This window comes from Polypterus senegalus, chromosome 10, assembly GCF_016835505.1.
Source record: "Polypterus senegalus isolate Bchr_013 chromosome 10, ASM1683550v1, whole genome shotgun sequence".
NCBI lineage: Eukaryota > Metazoa > Chordata > Cladistia > Polypteriformes > Polypteridae > Polypterus > Polypterus senegalus.
In genome coordinates, this window is record NC_053163.1 from 104,459,714 (window position 1) to 104,477,844 (window position 18,131).

Consider the following 18,131-nt stretch of genomic DNA (forward strand, 5'->3'; position numbering starts at 1 on the left):
ATAAATGATTTTGTGTCAAGAGAATCGAGGTGTGTCTAATTTTAAAAAGACTTATTCGCAATGTTAAGTCCCTCCATTTACCAGCAACATGTTTCTAATAGGGCGGCATGGTGGCGCAGTGTTTAGCACTCTTGCCTCACAGTTACGAGACCCAGGTTTGCTTCCCGGGTCCTTCCTGCATGGAGTTTGGTATGTTCTCCCCATGTCTATGTGGGTTTCCTCCGGGTGCTCCGGTTTCCTCCCACAGTCCAAAGACATGCAGGTTAGGTGCATTGGCGATTCTAACTTGTCCCTAGTGTGTACTTGGTGTGTGTGGGTGTGTGCGCCCTGCGGTGAGCTGGCGTCCTGCCCAGGTTTGTTTCCTGCCTTGCGCCCTGTGTTGGCTGGGATTGGCTCCAGCAGGCCCCCGTGACTCTGTAGTTAGGATATAGCAGGTTGGATAGTGGATGGATGTTTCTAATATTATTTATTTATTGTAATTCTTTTTTCAATATAAAGTTTCTAGAGTCTGTTAAATATGTTATTTACTTGCAAAGTGCTTCTATTATGTTTTTTCATTTTTCTATATAAGTTTTACATGTTTTGATATATACACAATTTACATGCAAAAGAGTTTTACTGTTATAATTTGATTATTCTACTTACATTTATTTACTTTTAATTAAACAAGTGATTAACCTGTATTAGTAGCATATTGTGTGTGTGTTTATGGTGATGTGAAAGGTGTAGGGGAGCAGATTTACTTGCCTAGGGCGTCAGCTAGGTCAGAAATCGTCCTGTACGTGTGAATACAAATTAACAGTTAATGTAAGTTCTTATGTTTGTAAAGAATGGGTAGATAGTTCACTGTTGGCTATTTCTAGCTTTTTGTTACATTTTGTTTTAAAACCATGGGTCCGCATTTTTCATTTGTAAAATAAAATTTTTTAAATCTCCAAATCCAATTCATTAGACTGAGGAGTCACAGCCCCTGGCATCTTGGGACAAATGGCAGGAAAGAACCCTTTCCGGGGCTTCAATTCATAGTAGAGGCAACTCATAAGCATACCCTCGCAGGGCCAATTTAAGATATTGGAGGAAAATTGTAGTACAGCACATGGGGACAATCTGCATAATCCACCAAGACAGTAAGAAATTAGAACCCTGAACGCTGAATGCATGAGTCAAAAGTGCTACCAACTTCGTCACTTCACCTCCCAATTTATCAGTAAGCACAAATTACAGTATGATGTTTTTGTGCATCTATTGGCATTCAGTGTACCTATGTGGTACAAAAGTAACTATTTATTATACTGTAGACAAATATAAGCTAGTACTGCTCATGGAACCATGTGATTAATATTTTCATATAGTATTTTCTATTCGCTTAGCATGATATTAGATGTAAACAATGGTTTGCATATTTTGCACGTTCATTTTAAAGTAGTATATATTAATATTGTCCAGTTCAGTGCAATGATGTAAGGCACTGTGCGGCCTAGTCATTGTGCACATGGAGTCCACACATTCTCCCTGTGTTTAAATGGGTTTGTCTCTGGATACTCCAGCTTTCCTTCCAATCTCAACGAAGTACACATCAGGCTTGTTGAAGACTATACAGTAAAATGGCTTTGTAGTAATATGGGTGTACAACTGAGTTTGATGGATCTGTCTCTAGTATAGGTATGGTGCATCATGCTACTGGGATACATTCTGGCCCTAATAAATCTGACTTGGACTGATGTATACATAGTTTTGGGTTACCAGCCTGTTTTAGGAATAGTGTAGAGTCCCAAATATACAATACTTGGGTTTTGGGAGTGAAGCGTTTAAATAACCAGTAACACTGGAATGGTCATAGTGTCAATCCATCAAAGATCACTCACGCCCACAGCCATACTGAGTTATATAAAAAAAAAATTCTGAAAATTTATTATCAGACTTATCCTGTTTGTTTCTAATAGTTGCCAATGTAAATTACTGACTATACCATTAATTGGTGAATTCATCATATCGGACAAAAATTAGGAAGCTATAAGGTTCTTTTCATTCAGGAATAATTCTTAATTCATGCAACATTTTAAAACTCAGTAATGGCTATCTTATTCAATTTGCTATACTTTTATATACATTGAATAGGCCCTGGAACCCTTTTCAACATGGAAGAAATAGTCACTAAGTTGAGCTAATAACATTTCAGCTTTTGTGAAAGTTTTATTCGGTCATCATTTGTCCTCAGCTACTGTAATAATTTTAAGAACGAATGGGGAGTTATGGCTCTGTAGGTATGTAAATGATTTTCAGATTCCCTGAAAGACTGCTTTGAAATTCTAAGCAGATTTTTACATACTCTTTCAATGACAAATTAAAATGTACTTTAAAATTGCCTTTTTTATAAGTCTTTAAAGACCCTGATTTATTATTAATAACTTGGGGATGCTGGGAAACTGTCCATCACTTTACAGTAGAGGTTTTCCAGAATTGATGAGATTAAGTTCTCTTCAATCCTGCTTGTCTAAGTAATTGTACTGAACTGTATCCAGAACGTAAATAAGTTTTACAGTATATGTAATATTTTTTTATTTAAAAAATGCATCAGAATTAGGTAAATGTGTGTACAAAGTATGCATAAATGATGCATACAGATTTCAGGAATAAGAGTGTGAGGTCCACTTTATTCAATGGATGGTCACAGAGCAAGAGCCTATTCCAGCAGCCTCAGGTGCAAAGCAGGAATTAACCTTAGGTGGGGCACCAGTCCATAATAGGGCCTACATACTGTGACTAAAGGCGCTACACAAGCGCTCAACCCAACACAGACAGACGCAGGAGGCACACTGATAAAACAAATACATGTCTTCCCCATTCCCACAGGCACAACACAGTCCAAGCACTGAGCACACACACAATCCCAATACTTTTCTCCTTCGCCACACCTCTCCGGCAAGCTTAGTCCCTCTCCTCCCAACTCTGGCTCCCGGAGTGGTGGCTGCTAGCACCTTTTATAGCCCACCCGGAAGTGCTCCAGGTGTTTGATGACCTATTTCCTGCTGCACTTCTGGGTGTGACGGAAGAACTGCCCATATGGGCTCAGGAACAACTGCAGCACCCCCTGGCAGCACCCCGGATCCCAACAAGGTTTGTAGGGAACTTTATCTCCCATGGAGCCTTGTCGGAATCTGAGGCACCACTGCCACCCAGGGTGGCTGCCATCTAGCATCCTGGGGGAGGTACTGTTCTGACCAGGTTTGCTCCCCTGGACCATACAGCGAAGAGGCGTCCTGGCCAGACAAGGACCCCGGCTCTCTGTGACAATACACATATAGCCACTCAAAGCAAATTTCAAAAACACCATTCAAACTATCTTGCACATTTTGTGGGAGGAAAACTGGAGTACCTGGACATCAATCTTTACAGACATGGTGAAGAAATGCAAACCCCACACAGACAATAACCAGGCAAAAGATCTAGACTCAGTTACTGTGTTAACCTGTGTGCCATTCATAGTTTGACTTATGCATGTGAAATTTCTAAGATAGATAGACAGAGAGATAGGTAAGCCTTTATTTCACTCATACTATTTACACTATTTCCTGATTCACAATCTGGATCTACTAAACTATAGCAGCCAAAGTCAAATTTATTCTCCTACTAACACTTCTCATAAAATGAGTCTTTATTGAGAACAAGTTAACATTTGATTGTAAAAGCGGCCAACAAGGCTTTTCTTTCTTACAAAACTCAAGCAAATTGTAATGATGCTTTTTATAAGTCATTTATTGAATCCGTTGTTAAAATTGCTTTTATATGTTGGTTTGGCGACCTCCACATTAAAAACATTGTCAAATTTTGCTGTATCACAAACAGGTTAGAATGAAGGCCAACTCATTTCTGTTAGTAGTAGCCATCCTCTTTTTCCTATATTGCCTCTTTTTCCTAGATTTCCTAGAAGCTATCAAGTTGCAAATTGGTGTTCCCAACCATCAAAAAATCAACAGATTTAAGAATTCCTTTATTCTTACAGCTATAGGCATTTTGAACACCATTACTTGTAGTGATGCTGCAGAATTCTGAATTTTTATTTTGTGTACTGTTTAAGGTAATTATTCTTCATTATACTTATGATAACATTAGTTTTCAGTTTTGTGCTTTTGCTTATTTTATCATATTTGTGTAACAATGCCTTATTTTTCAAACTGCCCTGTTGCAAATAAATTTCCCTCTGGGATAATAAAGTCTACCTAACCTAACACAACCTTTACAATTTTATCCAAATATATCCCACAATTTCACACTTAAAAAAGTGTTCCCCTAAATCTGTCAGAAGCATTCATCCACATTTTTCCCCATTTACCTTTAACTTCATAACAGATATCACTTTGGGTCATCTTCAAATATTTTCTCGGCTATTCTGATGAACCAGGATCTTCTCCACCCAGAAAAGCATTTTCTCACTGAGTTCTGTGATACACAATGGCAGGAAGCACCACTGCTTACCATACTTAATATCATCATCTACACCTTCACTATGCTCTATCCATTGCTTTCCCTAGAACTTTTCATGGGTAACCAGACAGGTATTGTCTGTCCTTGGTTATTTATTCCCAGCCAAGGAAGGGATACAATACAGGAACACAGTACTGTCAATGTCAAATTTTGACAATTCATTATCTCTTGAATACAACAATTTAATATTGTTTTTTTGTATCAGTATACTGCTGCTGGAGTATGTGAATTTCACCCTGGGATTAATAAAGTATCTATCTATCTATCTATCTATCTATCTATCTATCTATCTATCTATCTATCTACTGGGGGCTGGGCAGTCTCATGGCCTTGGAACCCCTGCAGATTTTGTTTTTTTTTTCTCCAGCCCTCTGGATTTTTTTATTTTTTATTTTTTTTTTTATCCTCCCTGGCCATCGGACCTTACTTTATTCTTTGTTAATTAGTATTGCCTAATTTTTATATATTTTTTTCTTTCTTCATCCTGTAAAGCACTTTGAGCTACATCATTTGTATGAAAGTGTGCTATAAAAATGAATGCTGTTGTTGTTCTCAGATAGCAAGTGAGCTGTCTATATCCACCAAACTGAAACATACATACCACATGTATCAGTTAGTCTTCTCTGATTCACTGGCAAGTGAATGTAATTCAGCTTCTGCATTCGACTGTTAACATTTGCATTTGATTCTGCATTCTGGCAATATTTCTGTGGGATTTAATTCTTTGAACAGCAGGATGTAATTTTAAAAGCCAGGGGTGCCCAAGAAATGAGATGTGTAAATAATATATAGTATTTTGACTCGTTAAAAACATTTCTGGGTTGGTCATGTAATTTTTTCATGCATGGACACTCCTCCGTCAGTCCTGTTGTACTTTCATTTCATTACATTTTTTGATACTCTGTATTTTGACATCCTAATTGAGAATTCCTACAGTGAAGGGTACACTGTCTCCTGAAAAATCTTAACCTCATCAATCAAAAGAACAATTAATGTGAAGAAGAGTGCCCTGTTACTGCCTATCACAAGAAGAGTGATCAAGAGTTCAAGGATGCAGATAGAGACACTGACATGCTGGGTGTTATAATAGTTGGAGAGATTGTGTCATACATCTGGACTCTAAGCACTCACCTTGTTCAACAAAAGCCAGTAATGCAGCAAGTGGCTGCCCCACAGATGTGTCAATGCAGCAGTGCAAAAGATGTTTTGCAATTGAAAGACTTCAGGGATTTCATTATTGGACTTGGAATGGAAAGAAGGACGTAACAAGTCTGAATGTGCACATCAGGTGTAAAATGACCACAATGGAGTCTACAATGAAGGTGAATGGCACACAGGTCAGCTGTGTGATATGTGTGCTTTGAACTCCCTGAACATTTCTCAAGCATATAATATTAGATTGGATACCCAACCTTTTATCATTGCAGAACAGTTTAAATACCTCGGGGTAAACATCACAAGTAAACATAAAGCTCTTTATCAACAAAATTTCGCCGTCTGAATGGAAAAAATTAAACAAGACTTGCATAGATGGTCAACCCTTCATCTCACACTAGCTGGAAGAATTAACACTGTTAAGATGAATATTCTTCCTAAGCTCCTTTTTTATTTCAAAACATTTCAATATACATTAATAAATCATTCTTTAGGCAATTAGATTCAACAATAACCTCATTTATTTGGAATTCAAAAATCCACGCATCAAAAGAGCGACCCTACAAAGACAAAAGGCAGAAGGTGGCATGGCTCTACCTAACTTCCAGTTTTATTACTGGGCAGCAAATATACAGGCGATAAGAACCTGGACACAAATAGAAGAACATACACAGGCTTGGCCCACAATAGAAGTAAAATCCTGCAGTACTTCTTTGTATTCCTTGCTCTGTGCTCCAATAAACACACGTTATCGGCAATACACTAATAACCCAGTTGTGCTCCACTCACTTAGAATCTGGAACCAATGTAGAAAGCATTTTAAGACGGAGAAGCTTCTGTCTGTAGCACCACTGCAAGAGAACCACCTCTTTCAACCTTCACAAACATATGCAGTTTTTAATATCGGGAAAAAATTAGGAATTAACTTGCTTAGAGATCTTTATATAGACAACGTCTTTGCATCCTATGAACAATTACATTCCAAATTTAACATTCCAGCTACACATTTCTTTCACTATCTTCAAATCAGGAACTTTGTTAAACAGAACCTTCCAGATTTTCCTCATCTTGCACCCTCATCCATGCTGGAAAAATTATTGCTCAATCTCAAGGACTTAGACTCCATCTCTACAATATATAAAATCCTTTTACAATCCCTCCCTTTCAAAGATCCAAGAGGACACTGGGAAAATGACCTCTCAATTAATATATCAGAAAAGGAGTGGAAAGTAGCAATGCAGAGAATTCACTCGAGCTCCATATGCGCAAAGAATACAATTATACAACCTAAAATTATATATCGAACACATCTGTCTGGACTAAAACTCTCCAAAATGTTTCCAGGGCATGATCCAACCTGCGAACGTTGCAACCAAGCCCCAGCCTCACTGGGTCACATGTTCTGGGCCTGCACCAAATTAACATTATTCTGGACAAAAAAAATTAATTACCTCTCAGACAGCCTTGGACTCACAATCCCTCCTAACCCATTAACAGCTGTGTTTGGGGTTCTTCCAGAGGGGCTTAAAGTGGAGAAAGACAAACAAATTGTGATTGCATTCACTACACTGTTGGCACGCAGACTTATTCTGATAAACTGGAAGAACCCAAACTCTCCTCTTTTAAGTCAGTGGGAAACTGATGTGTTATACTATTTGAAATTGGAAAAAATCAAATACTCAGTTAGAGGATCTGTACAGACCTTTTTCAGAACATGGCAGGATCTAATCAGTAATATTTTAAAATAAGTTTATAAAGCACAGAGAATTTATTAATTTAGGTATGTTTACAAGCCTTAAATTTCACGTCGTTTGGCTTGCTCTCTCTCTCAGGGGTGGGGATCGATCTGTTCTTAACTCAATTCTTCTTTGTGTAAAAACTTGATTGCTTTGTATGGATTGCAATAAAATTAATAAAAAAATTTTAAAAAAAATTAACTCCCTGAACAGACAGTGATTGCTACCAACAACAGAAGTTAATACTCTAGAAAAGACCTCCAGGATCAATTAACTTATGCACAGGCAAAAATATGAGGATTTTAGGGGTCCCAAATGGGGTGAAGTCCAGCAGTCCTAATAAATTCAAGTTGAAATCTTCACTAAGATTCTTGTAAACAAAACTTGGAAACTGAAGAAGCTCTCCTCTTACTTGTTATATGTTCTTGTTGGGCCTTTATAATCAAAATTGGACAAAGAAATATATTGCATAGTGCCGAAGAGAGCGAGAGAGAGATTCTGTATAACAATAATTGGATCTATGTTTTTCCAGACCTTTCTTCTGCAACAGTTAAAAAGCACTGTGCAATGATATTAAGCAGCAACTGCACATGTCAGATATTTCTTATGGTCTGGTCCATCCAGCTAAATTGAAAGTGTTGGTTCCAGATTTCATATGCACAGCCTCTCCTATCTTGCTTGAATCAATGTTTAAAAGTTTTACCACACGATAGCCATAAATCAAGCAACACAATTCTGAGTTGTCATCCATCATGCTCTGCTGTCAAAGGATGAACTAAACTGTCATTCACAACCAACACAAAAGTGACAACTGACCTACAGTGAGTGTAGATTTTATTTGTCAGGTTATCCAACCATATAACATGATCTCTGGCAAAGATTGTACTGAATGTATTGACACATAGAAGCATGCTTTGTCGCTAGAACTGACTCAATAATTTGCCAGGGTAAATGGGCTAAGCTGAGCTTCGTTCAGTAGTACAGTACACTTTTAGAATAGGGGGATTATCTTGAGTAAATATCAGTTATCTTACTTATGAGTTTTGTGTCTCCATGAAAATATTGTGCAACTGCTCAAGATACATAATAGATTGACACATTGATTACAAAATATGCCAAAGAACATCAAATTGGAGTGCATAACGTCAAGTAGCATCATAACTGGAACTACTTGAAACAAAGGAAAATGTTAACCTCTGCTACACTCAGTTACACAAGGAATGCAAAAATAGGCAGTAATTCCCAAAAAAGGAAAAGTGGTTGCTCAACATATTTCCTCCATTGCTTGACATGGCATGAGAGGAAATTAACTTTAATTGCAGCAGACTTGCCAAAAGCATTGTGGCAGCTGAACCTCACAAAAGTGGTTCAACAGCTCTGAACAGAACTCACACCCGAGAATTCTCCCTAGTGAAAGAAACACACTAAAGTTCTTAAGATTTTGTCATAGATGCTGAATGTCAAGGATTCAATAATCTTGAAAATCTTCTACATTCAGACTCCATAGCATAAAATGAAACAACACAAACAGCAGTGCTATTCAAAACACTTGCCACCATAGTTAGGCACCACCCTCATGTCTTGTCATACTCAACGCTCTTGTTACCCTCAGTAACATTGCTGGTCTTCATTCTTAGCACAGCTCCTAACAAAAGGGCCGAGTGCTGTTTTCTGCCTTTCGCTAATGTTGTATCACTCTGCAGCTATATTAAACAACTAGATAGAGGTGTAAATATCGCATTAGGTTTGTGCAGTTTACTTATGATTGTTGACACAGAATGTTAAATACAAATTCAGTTTTTTAAAGTAGCAATCCACTATATAATAAAACAGTAAGGTCTGTGCGTATGTGTCCAGTCCCTCAGAGCATTGTGATAAGTCACTTTGGCTTTGGTGACACGATTGAAAGGATTGTGAATGTGAGACACATGAGGAAGAGAAAATGCATAGGAGCCACGCCGATAGAGTCATCTTTAAAGACAGTTACTATAAAACTGGACAGTATGTGAGAAAAGTGCCTGAGAAGCAGGCTTTAGAGAGTGAGCACCAGTCAAATGAAGTTCAGACACAAAGAATTAGAGGAAATGCACTGAAGGTAAATGTAGGGTAGAAGATAACAAATATTTATTTTATTACCTGTCTGCAACAGGAAGCATGACTAGTTTTATGTAAATCTGAAAATCTTTGTTAATGTTATTCCTCACATTTCCAGGACCTTATGGTTATAGCAGGCTTTTCTTTCTAAGAAAAAAATATTATTGTTATTATTATTATTAATAGTAGTAGTAGTAGTAGTAGTATTTACATTTAAACCACTATGGAGGAACAGTGGTTAGTGCTAATGCCTCACAGCTCCAGCAGACTAGTTCATAAGAACATTAGAAATTTGACAAGAAAAGACCTTTCAGTCCATGAACTCATTTGTTTAACTACTAATTAAGCTGCCCCAGTAGCTCATCCATATTATTCTTAAAGGTTGTCAGTGTTTCTGCTTAAACTGCATATCTCGGTAGTTTCTCCTGGATTCTGTAAAGAAGTGCTTCCTAACTTCAGTCCTACATAATTTCCACTGGTGTCCTCTACTTTATCAGTGCCTTTGAGGATTTTGAAGACCTGGATTAGGTCGCCACATAGTCTCCTCTGTTTCAGATTAAGCAGGTTTAATTCTCTGAGTCTGTCAGTGTATAGCATGTCCTAAAGTCCTGGGTTCATTTTTTGGCCTAGCCACTGTCTGTGTAGAATTTACACTCTCTACCTATGTCCAAGTAGGCTTTTCACCAGGTTCTCAAGTTTTCTTACAAAACACAAAGATGTAATTAAAAGTGATTGCCAAGAATGTATCAAATAGGAGACATTACACCGGTGGGGCTGAGTGGTATCTTGATCTTGAACCACTGCTGGAGAAGACCACCAGGTGGAGCTCAATTTGAAAAAGCCACCAATGAAGTGTTACAATTGCTCTTTCCACTTCAAGGAAAAGGAACCCGTAGTATGAAGATAGATAGATAGATAGATAGATAGATAGATAGATAGATAGATAGATAGATAGATAGATAGATAGATAGATAGATAGATAGATAGATAGATAGATAGATAGATAGATAGGCCCTCCTTTCAGAAAAGTGCAGAGTATTTGTATGGAAATAACATATTCAGAAGTCGTGTTCTCAATTGCCAGCCTTGTTCTGTGCAGCAAGCACCAGGCAAAATAGTCATTAGAACTCCTACATTCTTTAAAATATAGATTTTTTAATGGCACTATGGTTCGTTAATGGGTTGTGTGGTTCCTCGTAAAACTATTACTTGACAAAGAACTATTTCATTCAGGGAAGGCTTCTTTGAATTTGAAGTTGGTCCTTTGTGCTTTGAAAACCTTACTAATATGTGGAAAAAACCTGAATTAAAATAAGGTAGGCTACCCAACAGGACACAACAGATTAAGAAAACTTGGATTTAGCCTGCTTTACAGGATGTATCTAGCAAGAGCCCTTTTAAAGTCATGAGCTATTGGTATTTTACTAATTTGTTAGCATCTACTCATGGTTATTTATGGAACCTGTTATGGATCTAAATAAACAAAGGTTCTTTTCTGGAGCCTACATGTGGATGAGTCTTTTGAGAAACAAAAGTGGCTCCCCTATGGTATTGGTCTGAAGAACCGCTCGGGCACCTCAGTGTACTGGATGGCTCCAGAGTCCTGTGTTTGTGTCTCATGTGTAGTCTGAATGTTCTGTCTCTGTTTTTGTGCTTTGACCCTTTCAACCTCAAAAGCACTTCTTTCTAAATTTGAGGTGTTGCTGTCTCAGTTCAATAGCAGTACCATAGCATCGGGGTTGTGGAGCCTGAACTGGGCCTGATATATTCATCAGTAATCCAGCATGATTAGATAGTGCTTGATAAGAAGGTGTGAACTTCCATCATGTTCCTAATAGTTTATACAATAGTTTAATTTGGACACCATTGCTTGATTGCTGCCCTAATCAGTTGTTTGGTTCACCTGTAAGGATGTCCTGGCACTTCATTGCATAGCATCCTCAAACTAACGGCAATTCAGGGTTGTGTCTTGTTTTCATAGCATTGTTGTTAAGATAATAATAAACAATATAATGAAGCTTCACTAATGCCAGTATGCATTGTTTCTTTGACTTCCCTTACTCCTCATCCACATCATGTCCTCTGAAAATATTAAAAAAAATCTACTAAAATAGTTTGATACGTTAAACCTTTTAGGATTGGATTCAGCTTCATCCAGATAGACTATAATCTAACTAAATTGACGCACAAAAGATCCATGCATGGAAATTATTGCTGGTCCTAAATAAAACATATGTAATGAGTGCTCAACAAAATTTTTGTTTCATTTCACTAGTTATTAAACATGTAAAATAGACAAACATCTTGAATTTCAATTTAAAAAACCCACTGTGAAAGCTCATTCTGACCATCTCTTCATCTCTTATAATCAGTGTACTATGTAAAGACCTGGCAGAATCCTCCTGATAGTGTTTTACCTTAACCATGGAGAAAGCCTATGGCTGTTGTGATTTTCTTTTGTAATGCTGCAATTTCAACTTGTATGCAGACAGTGAAAAAGGTCAACAAAAGGCTTGTGATAAAGAGATCTTTGTTCTACTAAACTTGACTCATAAAGTGTTATAAGTGGGTTGCATAGAGAGCACTATCAGTGTCCGTTATAACATACACATTGTGTACATGTAAAGCTTAATGGCGAAGTGCTTGTGATGCCATAACACTGCCAGTCATTCATTCCACCCCTACCACCTGGTTTAGAAGGACCTCATGGTTTTCTGTATTTTCATTGGTGCACATCTTTGAATTCAACTGCTTTTGTTTGCCTTATAAACAAATATAGCTAATTGTTTAGTTTTAATTACTTAATATGTTTTAAGACAGAGATTACCACATAGCATTACTGTTGTGCTTTAGTGAACTGAGCAATTGAGAAAATTATCAGAACAATTACAATAAAAACATACCATTCAGTTCAACAAAGCTTGGTAATATTTAGCCAAATGTCATGAAGTTGAATTTTAAGTACTGTTCTGAAATAACATTACTAGGTAACTGATTTAAAGTATCTATGATTCTTTGGGTAATGAAAGACATTCCAATATTTTTGTAAAATTTACCCTTAACCAAATTCCATCTGTGTTGTTGTTTTCTTGAAGAACTCATTTCAAATTGACAGTAAGGATCTATCAAGCTGATTCCCTTCGCCATTTCTGAGCACTTCTTTCATGATACTTCTTGATCTCTGTTTGCTTAAGTTGAAATGGCTCGGCTCTTTCAATCATCCTTCATAGATCATACCACTCAGACCTGGAATTAGCCTTGCTGCTCTTATCCGTACAGTTTCATTTGTTGCTCTGTGCTTTTTTGCAATACCGAGACCAAAACTGCACAGGCTACTCCAGATGAGGCCATACTAGTGTCTTACATAGTTTAATTATAACCTGTATTAACTTTTACTCTATACATAAATGCAGCTGAACCCAGCATCATATTTGACTTAATTGTTTCTGTATACTGTCTATGGAGAATGATGAGACCACTGTAACTCCTAAGTTCTTATCACAAGGTATTTTTTCATGTTTCTGAACCACTCACTGTGTATTCAAATCTAATAGAGGTGTGGCAGAAAAGTAATGAGACTGGCAACACTGCAAGCGATCTGGCAACGCTGCGCTGTTGTCCTTGATAGAGCACGTGTATCAGTACCCTCCCATAACTCAGTGCGAGTTTCAACTCCTTCCGTTAACTACGTGATTTTTGTGACTGCTATTAGCAAAGTTGTGTTTTTGGTTGTGCGTCACGCAAAATGGAACAGCGGAATTTGGAGCAACGTTGTGCCATTAAACGGCAAGTGTGATGTTTGAAAAGTTAAAACAGGCCTATGGGGAACATTCTTTATCCCGAGCTCAAGTTTTTCGCTGGCACAAATCATTTTTGCAAGGCAGAAAACACGTTGAAGATGAACACCGTTCAGGGAGGACTTCAACTTCGAAAACCAATGAAAACATCGAACATGTGAACACTCTTGTGAGATCAGACCGTCGTTTAACATTAAGAATGTTGAGTGAACAATTAAATTTGAACAGATTTACCGTTCATCAAATTTTGACTGAACATTTGCACATGCGAAAGGTCTGTGCCAAAATGGTGCCGAAAAACTGCCCTCTCCAACAGAATTTTTGACCACAAAAGGCATTCCTGTGGTTCCCCAGCCCCCTTATTCACCCGACCTCAGTCCGTGTGACTTTTTCCTTTTTCCTAAACTGAAAATGTCCTCAAAGGACGTCATTTCGGGACTTTAGAAAACATCCAAAAGAGTGTAACGGACATGCTGAAGACCATACCGGTTGAAGACTTCCAGTGCTGCTACCAACAGTGGGAACAACGTCTCCATCGATGTGTAGCTGCCCAAGGGAACTACTTTGAAGGGGATAACATTGATGTTTGAAAAAAATAAAAACTTTGGTAAATAAAAAATCAGTCTCATTACTTTTCGTATATTTACTTTCAATTTGTAATGCTTTACATCAAAGGTGTGATTCGTTAGTAGATTAACTCATAAGCAGTCATATGCTCTGTTGTGTTTTTTTATTGGTAACACTTTAGATTAGGTACATATTAGGTCATAATAGCACTTACAAAGTATTAACAAAGTGGTTATCTCTGTGCAATGCGACATAGTAAAATAACTTCATTTTGGAATGGTCTGAGGTGGCTTACATGGGTGATAATATATCTCTTTGTATTGTATAGTGTAAGATTTGTAAATCCATAATTAATGATTACTTACTTAGACTTAGACTTAGGTCATCCTGTGTCTTTGGGCAAATTGGGCAACAAGTTGGTGCTGTTCTTTTTCAATCAGCTGCTACTCCTTCAGCATCTTGACAGGTGATGTTAATTTGTTTCAGGTCATTGTGGAATGTTCTGTGCCATGTGAGCTTTGGCCTTCCTCGTTTTTGCTTCCCTACAGGTGGAATCCATTTTATGGCCGTCTTTGAATGGAAGTATGAAGGATATTGCCAACCAGCCTCATTCGTTGCTCTGCAACAATTTCAGACAGTGGATGTGCCTTTGTGCTTCTTCATACCTCTTCCTTAGTAATGTGGTCATGCCAGATTATCTTCAAGATCTGGTTCAGGCATCTTTAGTGAAACACATTCAGCTTCTTATCATTTCTAACCATAACTATTCCATGTTTCATTGGCATAGATGGCTGCTGGTAGAACAACGGTGTTATAGAGCTGGAGTTTCACGTCAATGGTAATGGTAATGGTGGTTGCAGACCAGATGGAGAACATTCTTTGAAAAACCTCTGCTGTCTTGCTGATTCTACAGTTAACATCAGCATCAATGTCACCATCATTGCTTACTGTGTTGCCTAGTTAGGTGAAGTCGTCCGTTGTTTCAATTTTTATCTGGTTGACCTGGATGGCCATTGTGGTTTGATTGAGGCTATTGTCCACCTTCATTTTTCTCTCAGCATTCTGTTCTAGATCCGATGTGAGCCTCTGTAAGTTTCCATCATTCTTTGCCAGTAGGACAATATCATTGGCAAAGTCTAGGTCTTTCAGCCTAGTTTGGTCTTTCCATGGTATACCTCAACCGGGTCCCCTTGTTGTTCTCTTGAGAACAAAATCAACCACTAAAAAGTGGAGAAGAGTGGACAGAGCAAACCCTTGTCACACGCCAGTGATGATATTGAAAATGTCTGTTCTTCCAGTTTCTGTCTTAACCCATCAGTAGGAGTTCATCTGAAGATGTTGACGTAGCTCTGGGGAACACTGTAAGACCAGATGATATTCCAGAAGGGCTCTCTGTGAATGCTATCAAATGCATTCTTGAAGTCAGTAAAATGCAGAACTAGTGGTCTTTGATGTTCAACACACTCTTTGGTGATATTTTTGACAATGAAGATATGTTCTGTGCAGGAGTGGTTGCTATGGAAACCAGCTTGTTCTTCCAGTAGTACTGTGTTTGCACCGCACACAGCCTACTCAGAAGCACTGTGCAGAACACCTGGCCAGGAATAGACAGCAGCTGATGCTGCACTAGCTGTTTTTGGTAAATTCACTATTGCTTCATCCTGCCAGTTGTGTGGCACTTTCATCACCTTGATTGCTGTTGCTGTCTCCCGCTTAGTGACTGGTTCTTCTCTTACATTCAGGGCTGCCTGAGCAGGCACCTGATCAAAGCTGTACAAGAATACTGGGCTCGGTTGATTCTGTGTTTCTTGGAAGTGCTCCATCCAGTGCTGACCTTGCTCCTCTGTTGTAATCAGAATCTTTCCTGAATTGTCTGCACATTTGAGTTGCTCTTTTATTCTGTTAGTTCCTACACAATACAGTATAAGGTCTTGACATCTTAGCCTAGCTGCTTCTTCTGCCTGGGTGTCTTTCTTATGTAGCCAGGCTTTCTTATCTCCATGGGAGCTCCAATCATATGTCAATCCAAGTCCTGATGTTCTCTGACACATCTTGCCTTCTATTGTGCTGTTGTTACGCTGTCTCTGTTGCTCTTTGCCATTTTCCTTTCATCAATAAGCATCCTGAATCCATTTCTCCCTCTTTGACCCACTTCTTTTCCCAATTGTTCTTTCTACACTTTCTGTAAATCCCTGGACAACAGAGCTCTTAGGACCATTAGGACACGCAAACCCCTCCACCACAATAAGATGGCGGTTCGAGTAGGGGTTTTGGAATCTGTTCCATAGCATAATCTGGTATTGCTGTGACACGGCCGGTCCTTCAGGCTATCATTTGTATAGGGTTTGATCTTCTCCTTTTTGATGAGCCTCCTCAAACACAGCTTTACTTCAGCTCATAGAAGATGAGTCTGAGCCCACATCTGCACCGCTGCATGCTCTGACAATGCTGGCTGATGCAAATTTAGTCAGTCTCATTGTTTGTTTTGTTTTACAACAACAACAACATGTATTTATAAAGCACTTTTTCATACAAATGATGTAGCTTAAAGTGCTTGTTGTTGCTGGTAGTGCCATCAGATCTCCAGGTCTTCTTATGGTAAGGCTGTTGATGCTGCAAAAAAGCCATAGGCATTTCCTGTTGTCAATGGTCTTCAGCGCTGATCCATAAAGTCCATTAACAATTTCCATACCTTACCTGCTCTTGTCAGTCTGTTCATTCAAGTCACCCATTAACAGTTTCACATCTTAGCTGGGAATATAGTTGAATGTGTTTTGCAGCTTCTCCTGGAATTCAGCTTTTTCATCATCATTTGCCTCTTCAATTGGTGCATACACTTGGACAATGGTGGTTTTCCAATGCCTCGACAAGAGGCGGAATGTGATGATACGTTTGTTGACTGGCTTCCAACCAATAAATGCCCTGGTGGCCTCTTTGTCTAACACCATGCCGACTCCTTGGGTGTGTTTCTCTTCATGACCTGAGTAGAGATTAATTAATGGTTAATGAGACTAAAAGAAACTCTCATATTACAGTGATGCCTGGGTTTTCCTTGAGTCTGGGTCATCAATAGTCACAATGGGGATGACTAGGCCAATGAGGACATATAAAGATTGGTGCATCAGACACATTGTGCTTTTTTATTCAATTAAGTATCAAATAAATAAAGTGCAGAGCAGAATATTCTCTAAATAAATAATTAATCCAATCAATATTACAATAAAAACAATTGCCCATTGGGAGATAAAAACAGCTCTCAATATATAGATAAAAAGATTCCACAAGGGTTAAAGTCAGAAAGTTAAAATTGTGTGCTTCTCTTTCATTTGAGCCTGTGTGCCTCTCTTCATTTCTCCACCCTTGCTCACCCATCAGGCATGCTCAGTAAGATCCATGGCACTGGCATGCATGGTCATCCTTTTAAACAGCTTGCTTATTAGCTACCTCAGTTGGTCACACACTGGGACACCCTAGCCTGGCTTCGTCATCCCACCACCTTTCGTTGGCATCTGTCGGACGACCAGTCCTGCTCCTTGAACGCTCAGCAAGAGTGACCCACCCCTGGAGCTCTGTCCTCTTTCTCTCCAGGAGGCCAACTCCTCACCAGCATGCCTCCTGTCCTCTGCACCAGCTTATTTTTCCAATCTCTGCCCCACAAACCTTCTACATTTGTATTTTTTACCTTCTCAATCCTCCCCAGGCCCTTCAAAATTTGTAGATGCAGGTGCCTAGTTTGCAGCACATGAAGCGTTAAGGAGGAAACTGGCAGAAACAATCTCATCTGCACATTAATATACAATCAGCCAGTTTCGCCATCAATACCCTGGGGCCGCATGGCATTGCCTCACCAACCAAGCCTGAGGTGCACTGTTTTCATTCACTAAAATCTGCACTTCCACAGACCCCTAACCTGCTTCACCACAATTCCCAAATACTTTTACTATCACAAGTTTTTACTATGCTACACTGAAAGAGACAGACCACTTTACTGATGCTTTGTAAGTGTTATTAAGACCAAAAGAAGCTTTGTTAATGCCTTGTTACATAAAGGTATGAGATTAATTGATGTGTGATTTAAATTAACTGCTAACTAATTTAAAGTGTTACCTTTAAAAAGCTCTTTGAAACAGGGGCAGTCAACAAATATTTTTTGCTGAATTTCAATTTTTTGTTTAAACTGAGATTCTCCGAGTGTAAAAAATGTTATGTGGCTCAGGTGCAGAAAAGTTACACGTTCTTTTCTGCTGCCAACAAACATATTTAGTGCATCTGACAAGCACTTTGTATTCCTACATAA

At 38.5% G+C, this 18,131-nt stretch overlaps 1 protein-coding gene across 1 annotated transcript in view; it reads left to right on the plus strand.

The window, feature by feature from the left end:
- Positions 1-18,131, plus strand: part of il1rapl2 (interleukin 1 receptor accessory protein-like 2) — a 1,094,678-nt gene that overhangs the window by 1,019,472 nt on the left and 57,075 nt on the right. The window lies entirely within an intron of this gene.